Source organism: Microtus pennsylvanicus, chromosome 2, assembly GCF_037038515.1.
Source record: "Microtus pennsylvanicus isolate mMicPen1 chromosome 2, mMicPen1.hap1, whole genome shotgun sequence".
NCBI lineage: Eukaryota > Metazoa > Chordata > Mammalia > Rodentia > Cricetidae > Microtus > Microtus pennsylvanicus.
Window position 1 is genome coordinate 69,726,326 of NC_134580.1, and position 9,173 is coordinate 69,735,498.

The following is a 9,173-nucleotide window of genomic DNA, read 5'->3' on the forward strand; positions in this document are numbered from 1 at the left end:
ATGTGTCTAGGGAAGAGTGTAGCTTGTATATAGTTTAACGTCATCTGTGGTTGCAGGCATTCTGGGGTCTGGAATCCACCCCTCCAGGATACAAGAGAATCCCTGTCCTGTGTTACATCAGTCCTCCTCCTCACAGCCTAGCAGGCTGAGGGAATCCATCACATTCCCCATTGCAACCTCTCAGGTGGGATCCTCCCCATTGGCTCTGCCGGGGGTGGGGGGGTGGGGGGAGATATTTACCGCCACCTGCGGACTCCAGAAGACACTGTGCCATTAGACTGATGGGGAAGCCATTATGCCCCAGGAGAGGAGTCACTCTCTGGACAAAGGCACGAGTCCAGCAACGAGTTTGTGCACGTGCGCAAAGACACCTGTCATCAGTCAGGCCCCTCTCTCTGCAGTTTGCTCTGAGAAGATCCACTTTCCTTTTCCAGACCCGGCTACATGCTGAGGCTGCAGAGGGACATGACCCTCAGGGACACCAACAGCTTAGTCTCACACTGATCAACAGCCTGTGCCCAACGGATCGCAAGAATCCCTTCTTAAAGAACGCAAAACAGATGTCATAAATTCGGTGATTTTTCATTGGGTCTGTTGATTTTTTTCTTAATTTTAAAATAGATTTAGATGTGAAGGAAGGTCATTGAGGTTTCACAGAGAGTTCTCAATGGTTCTCCCTTCATCTTCTCTAACATCTTGTGTAATAGGACACAGTGGCTAATACCAAGGAAGTCGCCTGGGTACGATGCTATTCATGAACACACAGACTTCAGGTCGCACCAGCTTTTTTTTAATATTTTTTTTAGAAGAAAAGAGCTTTTATTGTACAAGGGTCGAAATGGATGGGAAAGTATAGATGTAGCACGCAATCATCGTATGCCCATTCCATTCCGATGGCCATGAATGTCCCAAAGGTGCCGCCACTCTGCATCATGGTTTTCCCAATGCTGCCCATCAGTTCCCGACCCCGCATTCCGATCCTGAGACAGGAGAAGGTGTTGAACAGCTCCCCAGCCGCCATGCGGAACAGCACCCTGGCTGCCATGTGGAACAGCACCCGGCCGCCAAGCGGAACAGCACCCCAGCTGCCATGCAGAACAGCGCCCCGGCTGCCATGAGGAACAGCACCCCAGCTGCCATGCGGAACAGCACCCCAGCTGCCATGCGGAACAGCACCCCAGCTGCCATGCAGAACAGCGCCCCGGCCGCCAAGCGGAACAATGCCCCGGCCGCCATGCCCGCGGCGGAACCCAGGACAAAGCCCATCTTCACATGGTCGAAGCAGCTGGGCTGGGACTGACCGTAGGGACCCACGGCCACCAGCAACTCGTTCGGCGCTGCGTTCGCTCTGCCCTACGTCTCACACCGAAAGCTCACCAGCTTTTTTATTAACGACTTTCCCCTCTTCTGGGATCCAGGCTAGGATTCAGGCAGTGGGCAGTCCTTAGGACTCCTATCTGCTCAGGCAAGGCCGTGGCTCTTCTTGTTCATGACCTTGACCCTCCAGAAGGACACTGGCCATTTATTTTATGAAGGACTCCTGTGTGGGTTGGCAATCGTTTCTTCGCCATCAGGTTGAGGTCTCGTGTGTTAGGTGTAGATGCTGATCTCTGAAGTGACAGGCCTTCTGTGAGACATTTGGGTGGGGAGCAGTGAATACAGACATCAGGGTGCAGCCTCAGTACCATGTAAGAGAGTGAGTGGGGGACTCGGAATATTCCAGTGTGTCACTTGGAAGTCTTGTCCTCACAAAGTTAAGTGCCCCCACTTCATGTGGTCTTTACAGCTCCCCACCCCCACTAAGTACAAGATACCTCACTCTGTCCTGTTTTCCCACTGTGACCTTATCACGACTATACTATGACATAACACTTCCCAGCTGCTGTGTGTTGCCATTTTCTTTGTCACTCTTTATCTGATTTTACCTTGTGTGCCCCTATGTGTGTGTGTGGTGTCCACGTAGGGCGTGCGTCTCTGTATGCATGGGGGTAATGGGGTAAGGTTATGTGTCCTGCTCTGTGTCTCTCGACCTTTTTACTCCTTTGAGACAGTCTCACTGAGCCTGGAGCTAGACTGGCAGCCAGTCCCCTGCCTTAGTTAGGGTTTCTATGGCTGTGAAGAGACATCATGATCGTAACTACTTTTATAAGGAAAACATTTAACTGGGGACGCCTCACAGTTTCAGACGTTCAGCCTGTTATCATCATGGTGGTCATGGCGGCATGCATACAGACATGGTGCAGGAGAAGGAGTTGAGAATTCCACAACCTGATCTGTAGGTAGCAGAAGGAGACTGAGAACTGGACAAACCTTGAGCGTGCTCGAGACCTCAGAGAGACTCCCTCAAAGCGACGCATTTCCTCTCACAAGGCCACACTTCCTAACAGTGCCTCTCCCTATGGGCCAAGCTTCAAGCACTTGAGTCTATGGGGGCCCTCCCTATCTAAACAACCACACCTGTCCTTCTTACAGAGATGCTGAATGCAGGCCCTCCTGCTTACCAGATGTGCTGTCTCCCCAGGCTCCTAGTTATCTGCTTTCCCCAGTAATAGACAACATAGCAAGGACTATGCCTGCATTTACTGTCTTCTGGGAGGTTATTTTATTTTATTTATTTACTTTCTTTTTAGACCAGGTCTTACATATTACATGCTAACCTTGAACTCTTTACTTAGCTGAGGATGACCTTGAACTCAGGCCCCTCCTATCTCCATCTGCAAAGTGCTAGGATCACAAATGTGCACCACCATACCTGCTGATGTGTTACTGAGGCTGGAACCCAATGCTCTGTGCAAGCTGAGTGAGCCCTCCATTCAGCCAATCCCCAGAGTCATGGGACTGTGGGCCTCAGAATGGAAAGTCAGAGGCAAGAGATATGAACATTGATTTCTTCTCCAATAACCCAGGCAACAGCCAAGTCTATAGTACATGAACATCCACACGCTCCTCCCATTTGCCTGCCGCAGCTGAGCCTGGAGAGCAGACTGCCGGGCCACAGAGAGCAGACCCCCGGGGAGTGGTGAGTGACCCCTGGGGGCGGAGACCAGTTCTTCACCACTCTCCAGCTCTTAGCTCTCCCCTTCTGAGTGTCTTTCTTTCTTACCTCGTCTTTTCTAGCAGGTAAACACTCCACTGAGAATTGGTCTAATTTAATATAATCCACATACAGTAGACAGCATAGAATTTAGTATATTTCAAGCTTGCAAAGTCATCACCATATCTGGTTCCATAATGTTTTTATTACAAGAACCCTCGCCCCTACCAGCAGCCATTCATTTTTGTCTCCTTCTCTGGCCATTCTGGAAATGGCCAGACGGAGTCACATGCCCCAGTGAGTGGCTTCTTTCTTGTATGTACCTTTAAAAATCAAGGTTCATCTATACGGTTGCACAAATTACTTCCCCTCGTTCTTTTTTAAAAGCCACATGTAACCCAATGTCTGTGCCACTGATTCTCCGTCACCCTTCAGGTACCACTTCTTTGTGTGGACACATCTAAATTTCTCATAGACTTTACATGATTCTGGCTCCTAGAGACCCTCTGCCACACGAGTTTCAAAATTACTGAAGTATAGATTTCTGGGGCTGGAGAAATGACTTAGTGATTAAGAGCACTGGCTGCTCTTCTAGCGGACCTGGATTCAGTCCCAGCATCCTTGTAGCCTCTGGAACTTCAGTCCCAGAGTATCTGATGTCCTCTTCTGGCCACTGTGGGAGCTGCATGTACATGCAAAGACATATGCAGGCAAAACCTCCACACACACATAAAAATAATAAGCTTAGATTTCTAATCTCTATCTGCTAAGATTCTGGCTCCTTGGGGCTGGAGTCCAGTACAGGAAACATGATTTTTTTTTCGAGCCTTTGTAGCCTATCCTGGTCTCTGATTTGCTAGGTAGCCCAGGATGGCTATAAACCCTCCATCCTCCTGTTAATGCTTTGTTATATGATAGGTGTGAGATTCTCGGTGTGCTTGAGCATGCCTGTTGGGAAGCTGCAGTGTGTGTGTCCATGGAACCTGGAGCCCCTCTCTGTTCATCTAGGTTAGCTGGCTACTGAGCTCCAGGGTCCTGTGGCCATACAGATAAGACTACACCTGGTTGCTGGTCCTCACGCTTGCACAGCAAGCGATTTGCTAGCTGGCCATCTCTGCAGCCCTGGAAACTGTAACCGGCACCAGGGAACAGTGAGCAAGCTTATGGGCGGGTTGGGATACAGAAGCAGGAGCCAGGGTCCAAGCTTGCTGTCAGGGAACCAGCTTCCATTCCCATGTTCCCAAAGTCTGACAATACACGTCTGTGCCAGCCCTGGCACCACCACACATGGAAACATGGGCAGTCTTGGAGCTGGGAGCTCACGCTCTAGGGAGCTCCTATGAGCTGATGGGCTTGGCTTGTTAGAGCTTGTGTCTGTGGCCAGGGGGCCAGCCAGGGAGCAGTGACATTCTGTTTGTCTGAATGTTTGTACTCTTTCATAAATGCTGAGCCAACATGTACTAAAAGGGAGATTCTGTGCAGTAATTTGGTTTCTGGAATCCCGGAAAGGGCAGGAGATCTGGTACTCTGGGCATGAGACACTACACAGTCACCACAGGCTCGTCCTGAGCTGGGACCAGACTCATCCCATCCCTTCAGTGTGGTCCTCTGGTCCACTGTGTCTGACGCCATCCCTGTGCTGCTTGTGAGGCAACGGCTTTTCCATTCCTGCATGTGACCTCCCGTCACCCTGATCCTTCACCCGCACGCTCGCTTTGCCCCTTCTCTTGGCCGAGGGTAACTGTGGGCATGGGAAGCCAGTGTGGACTCTGGAGAGAGGGAGCCCACGGCTCAGTGTCAACTTCTGGCATTTTCTGGTTATGAACTTAGGGGAGTCAGGTGACTCCCAGGGAAGGGATATCATCCACATAAGGGAAACATCGACTATAAGCCCTTCTATTTTTATTAATTTATGTTTTTGAGATACTGTTTCTCTGTGTAGCCCTGGATATCCTGGAATTTACTCTGTAGATCAGGCTGGCCTTGAACACAGAGATCTGCCTGCCTCTGCCTCCTGAGGTACACTCTTGGCCTGCTATTTTCCAGGGTCCAGAATGACATGCAGCTGGCAAGCCTGGGGCTAAGTTACTTCTCCATATGTGCTCTACCTGAGACATAGCCCATGGCCAGGACCCCATGGCCTTGTGACCAGATGGTGAGCACTTCATTGAGCCGATTTGCAGCCACCTCTCCTGTATCTCTGAGCCCAATATCAGCAGCTGAGGCTGGATTGGAACAGGATATCCAGTGGCCTGGAGATGATGGGTTTCTAAGGCTCAGGATCAGAAACCACGGATCCCAACAGTCTCATCAGTGACGTATTTAAAATGGGAGATTCATCCCTGTGAGCCCCATTCAATCTTCCCCCTGGGCTTTCTCCCCCTTAGAATGAAAGGCGCCTGCCTGCCTTGTCCTAGTTCCTTTCAAACACTCACCCCTTTGGAGTTACTGTGCAGGGCCTGGCACACAGTAGGTACTCAAGAAATGGCATTGATTAACTTTTAAAGTCTTTCTCCTCTCTGCAATGAGTCAACAAGGCCAGGGCCAGGAGGCTTCAAAGGCACACAAAAGACCACCAGATAAGCAGCCTCAGCTAGGGCCTCCCAGGTCTTTAGGTATGTATGCAAATTACATGCAAATCACACTTTCTTTGCAGTCCTCCTGAGGAAGTCAGACTGGACACAACCAGGTGTGTGTGTGTGTGTGTGTGTGAGAGAGAGAGAGAGAGAGAGAGAGAGAGAGAGAGAGAGAGAGAGAGAGAGAGAGAGAGAGAGAGAGGTGGGTGGAGGTCGCTGTGAGCCAGGGAGGATGGGTGTCTGGGATGCTGAGGAGTGGGAAGAGAGGGCTGGGTAGGGCAGGAGGTTAGAGAGGAGAGTGGGTTCAGGGAAGGGGCCTCTGGGAGCCTGGAGGAGCAGCCTGCCCCAGCGCCATGTGCCCCCACCACCAGGCTGTAGAGCTGGCCTCTCCTGGTTGTCCTGTAGCTTGGATGGCATGGGGCCAGCTTGGCTCTGCCCTTTCTTTTAGTCCTGTGCTAGTTCCCTGAGCTAACTCTTGAGCCTCAGTGTCGTCCTGTAAAATGGGTCCCCCCTGGAAGGATTGTCTGATAGGTATACCAAGGGCCTGGACGGGTTCAGTCCTGTCTAATGGTCCCACACCTTTCCTGCCCCACTTAGAGCCTGGAGAACCCTGTTCTTCCTGCTTTCCTGTGGAGTGCTATCCACCTCTCTGTGCCTAGCTGCCATTGAGACACTGAGGCTAGTGCTTCTGGGACCTGGTTGCTTCCTCCCAGTGGCTAGAGATGGTGGTGGTGGAGGTCAGAGAGGTTGGGAGACTTACTTAAGGCCACACCACCATTTAGAGGCTAAATTGGAGGCAGAGATCCAGGTGTCTGGACTTGGGGGTAGGGTCCCACTACTTTTCCTATAGATTGCACAACTTGTGTCCTCGAATTTGATCCCTGTGGGGGAGTCTCTGGGTCCCCTTTTCTGGGCATGTGGAACACAGCATATCTATGACTAGTGTCACTGGACCCACAGATCTCTCCCTCTGGGGATACTTGGGGAGTCTAACAGGAAGTGCTTCCTGTCTCTGGCCCGTGCCTTCTCCCTCTTTCCCTCCCCCCTTCAGGTTTCTGTGTGCCCTCTTTCCTGTCCCTTCCCCTTTCCCAGCCTCAGGGCTGCAGTGTTTGGGGAGATTATGCAGTGTTGACATTGGAATATGAATTAGGCAAGAGAAGCAGCCAAATATTGGAATTAGGGCGAGCTGGAGGCAGGCAGCGATCCAAGGGAGGCTGGGACATCTGTGTGGCAGCTGTTCCAGATGCCTGACCCCACCGCCCACCTGGAAGCTGCTGGTCCCCGAGCCAAGCCGGCTCTGCTACAGCCAAGCTTTGGCTCCGAGTCTGCGAAAGCCTCATCAGCTGACTGAGCCAGGCCTGGGAGCTAGCAGTTGCTTCTGCCATGATCCGAGAGAGGGCAGCTGTGTCCGAGGAGGGCCGCTTAAAGTCCTGCCTCCCTTTCTCTTCTTTTATTCCTTCCTTTCCCGTCCACCTGTCCCTTCCCCATTCTCTCTTCCTTTACCTTCCTTTCCCCTCTGCCATGCTAGAGATGAGCCCAGGGCTTTGTGCACGCCAGGTAAGCATTTTATCACCAGCTAAATCCCTAGCCTTAGCTTTCTGTTCCTATGAGTCAAGTCAGTTCTTGCCAGGTATGTTCTACAGGCCCACTTTCTGCTGACTGCTACCAAGCTCTCTGGGGAGGGGCAAGGGTTAGGGTTAGGGTTAGGGTTTAGGGTTAGGGTTTAGGGTTAGGGTTTAGGGTTAGGGTTAGGGTTTAGGGTTAGGGTTAGGGTTTAGGGTTAGGGTTAGGGTTAGGGTTTAGGGTTAGGGTTAGGGTTAGGGTTAGGGTTTAGGGTTAGGGTTTAGGGTTAGGGTTAGTGTGTGTGTGTGTGTGTATTTGGGAAATGCAGCAGACAGCAGCAAAATCAGGGCTTCTTACAAGCCTTTAACGAGAAAATTGGTAAGGTTAGCCTTCTAAGAGGAAGAAGAGCTGGTCCAACAGATAACTTGTCCCCACTGGTGTCTCTTTCAGATCAGTAGTGCCCACACCAGCTGTCCTTGAACTTACCCGATAGAAGCCGACAGCAGGCAGAATGGCTGGCCCTCGCTCCCCATGCCCAGGTTCTTTCTTTTGTAGGAAGATCCAGTGTGCCATGCGGTACTTTCCCCATGTCCCAGGGCTCCTGGCAAATTCAAGGTGAGCTCATGGATCTGCAGGACAAGAAGACACCAGGGTTCCAACTCTTGTGTCCAGAGCTGCCTGGGTAGCTGGTGTGGTGTTGGGTACCAGGACACCTCCAGCCGACTCTCTCCGTGCCCGGCTCTGTCCCCAGCTTCTGTGAGGAGTCCGTGCCTGGAGTGATTGCCTTAAGTAGGCAGTGAGTTCTGAGAGTGGCCTTGCTTTCCAGTCACCAAAGGACACCTCCTTTTCTCCCCTCTCTTCTTCTCACGGGGCTCCAAACAGCCACCTCGGCTTTGCCTCCAACTCAGTTGGGACTGTTGAATCAGGAAGCAAAAAGGTCCATGTCCTGGAAGAACAGAGCAGAGTCCCCTAAGATCCAGAGGAATGTAAAAACCTGATAGACGCCCACCACCCAGGGCTCCGTCCTCATCTCAACGCTAGGGAAATCCCTCCAGTCAGCAGTGGTACCTCTGCCTATTCCTCTCCTCACACTCACTTAAGCTGGAGTCTCCTTGCCCCACTCCCCCTACACTCCAGCTGCTCACTAAGGCATACCCCACCCCCAGAGCTTTCCCGCTCACTCAGACAGATCTTTTAGGTCTTTGCCTCTTTCTGTCTTTCTCTGCATTGAGCCTGGGGCTGTCTCTGTCGTACAGGCCCTCCAGGCTTCCCAGTCTCTGTTCTTGCTGTATGTCCAGGCTTTCTGCCTTCTCTTTGGGATAAACAATCCGGCTTCTGCCTCGTAGAGGTCCTGGCCCATGCTTTGTGTGCTGAATTAGTCTGCATTAAAACCACCCAGGCGGGCATGCCACCCTGACATCCCCTCTATGTCATTAGTCTACCTATCTCCCAATTTTAAAAACAAATGGAAGCCCTTCTGTGATCTGTCTGAACATTTCAGAAGCAACCATGCTCATGTCCTTGACTCCATTGGCCAATACCATGGTCCCTGGGGGTCTCCCACCACCTGGCCTTCCTCAAGCCACATGCGTTTGCTTGATTAATGTCCTGTTACACAGATATTTGTTTTTTGTTTTGTTTTTGTTTTTCGAGTCAGGGTTTCTCTGTGGTTTTGGAGCCTGTCCTGGAACTAGCTCTTGTAGACCAGGCTGGTCTCGAACTCACAGAGATCCGCCTGCCTCTGCCTCCCAAGTGCTGGGATTAAAGGCGTGAGCCACCACCGCCCGGCTTACACTGATATTTGTTTGCCTGACACTGATATTTGTTTGCCTGGTCTCCACGTGGGACATACAGTTTCTCTCTCTGCCTCCCCCGCACCCCCTCTCTGTCTGTGTGTGTGTTGGGATGGGGGAGGTATATGCATGAGTGTGTAGGCTCAAGCTCCCGAGTGGAGACCAGAGGAGGAGGTTGGGTTCCTATTCTACCCGTCTCTCCTTATG